The sequence below is a fragment of the Porites lutea genome, chromosome 2 (assembly GCF_958299795.1).
Source record: "Porites lutea chromosome 2, jaPorLute2.1, whole genome shotgun sequence".
In the NCBI taxonomy this organism is placed as follows: domain Eukaryota; kingdom Metazoa; phylum Cnidaria; class Anthozoa; order Scleractinia; family Poritidae; genus Porites; species Porites lutea.
The window spans coordinates 21,821,728-21,824,141 of NC_133202.1; positions in this window are offsets into that span (position 1 = coordinate 21,821,728).

Below are 2,414 nucleotides of genomic sequence, written 5' to 3' on the forward strand. Positions count from 1 at the left end.
TGAGTTTTTTCAGTCTTTATAGCGATTATTCCTACCCACTTACTTTGTCAATTGTAGGCGAACCCTCCTGAAGCTGAATTTCAAGGGACCATATTCAAGCTCAGAAAGAGAAATGAAATTTTGTCGTCCCTTGTTTACGTCCTCCATAAAACGCGAAATTAGGCATTTTCACATCGTAGTTGGCAAAAACGGGAAAGAAATGTACAAAAAAGTGTGATGCACGTGCAAAGTTGTTGTTTTGCTGATTAAATCTATTGTTTTTTGACATTCTTGTTGTCGTCTGCGTCGTTGGATCTTAAAGTCCCTATTAAAGCAGATGACGAATGAGAGACACAAAGTACAGACCTCGATTTACCTCAGGTGTGTCCATAGTCTCTAAATGAGAATCAGAAAGCCATAGTGGGGCTTGTGCTGTACACCCTGTACAACTTTGCTGAAAACACTGAATATTACCTTCCACTGCGGCTTGCTGTCTCTGGAACTGCTGTCATAAAGTGTCTCCAGAGGTTAGTGCGGCAAATTTTTGAAGCCAATGATGCAATACAGGTGATAACTCCAACGGGGAATGCTGCCTATCTCGTTCAAGGCAGTACAGCTCACAGCTTTCTTGGAGTACCAACAGGAGGAAGGCCTCGCAATGAGTTGACTGTACCTATGGGTCCCTTACTAGAGAAAATTCAGAAAAAGTGCAAAAATCTGAAAGTTCTGGTTGGGGATGAATGTTTAATGTTTGGACGCACAGCAATGGGCTGGATGGAACAGCATGCACGTTCTGCAATAAAAAAAGGAGCCAATGCAGATCAGTTACGGGGAGGGATTCCTGTGGCAGTGTTTATGCGAGATGATGTTCAGCTTCCCCCTGTGTTACACACCCGTGTACATCTCAGATTGTCATAGTGCACCATCTAACCACGGTCGCTTGGTTTGGACAATGTTTGATAGCGCTGTTGAGCTTACTCAGATAAAACGGCAGAATGAATCTGAATAAAAGCTGAGAGATGTGCTGATGTCACTAAGAAATTATACGACAACACCCCAGCAAATCCATTGTCCAAATCCAACAGTTTCAATGGCACAATCTACGCATGTCACATGGGCCAGAACTCCATGGATGAGCAAGGTCTGTATGTATTTCCCACGCACCATCTTGAATGGCAGCGTAATAAAACAAAGCTGCTTGAGTGTAACAGACAGCGAAACCACCCAGTAGCAAAGATCAAGGCAGTTGACAATGGCAGACCTGCAGTGAAGGCCGACAGTAATAAGGTGGGAGGATTGTTACCTCTACTGTATCTTTGCCGTGACAGCAAAGTCATGCTGGTAGTTAACTTAAAGGCTGACTGGGGTATGTACAATGGGGCGGTAGGCACAGTCGTGGACATTGTGTACAAAGATGGTGGCAGACCTACTGATGATCCTGCTCCAGTACCCGATGTTGTTCTGGTGAGGTTTCCAGGGTATAGGGGACCACTGCACATTAATGAAGATCCTACAGTTGTGCCAATTGTACCGGTAAGTCGTTCCACTGATTGCGCATGCCAATGCAAGCGTCTGCAGGTTCCATTGCTACTGCCATGGGGAACAACAATCCACAAATGCCAAGGGATGCCTGTGGGCGGTGGAGAAACATTCAGGTATGTAGTGGTTCACCCTGGGGACCATGGCTTTGAAGGCAGAAACCCAGGAGCTCTATTTGTGGCATTGTCAAGAGCAAAATCAGCAGGTGGGGAAGAAAGAGATCCTGATTTTGCTTTTCATGAAGATGTATTGATAAACAATGACAGATTCAGACCTGTGGACACTCCAACTACAAGAGCTAGAGCAGTGGAGATTGAGAGACTGCATGTCTTAGCAACTCAGTGTCAGCAGAGAAGGGTTTTAGCACCAGCATATAGGGAGGAAACCTTTCTCAGACTCGTAGAGTGGGCTCAGTCTCAAGATCATCGTTGAAACATGTGGTCTTAGTGTTGACAATTGGTTCAGAGGTGAAAGCCTTAGCATGGTGGTGTCTTGTTTGCAGTCATATCAATAAGATAGCCCTAATGCCTATGATGTGATGAATTGTACATATCCAAGCACGGCCAATAACAGTGCAGTTATGCTGTAATCAGCTTGTGTGGCTGAGGGCCTTTGTGGCCATGCATAACAAATAAAAGTGCCGTTATGCTGTAATCAGCCTGTGTGGCTGAGGGCCTTTGTGGCCATGCATAACAAATAAAAGTGCCGTTATGCTGTAATCAGCCTGTGTGGCTTGAGGGTCTTTGTGGCCATGCATAACAAATGAACTGGTTGTTGCTGTAATAAACCTGTGTGGACAAGGGTCTACTATGTGGCCACACCTAACAAATAAAAAGGCTCTTAAGTTGAGATTGGGATTAGAGTTTGTGTTGAAAGGGATATTACTCCAAAAGCCA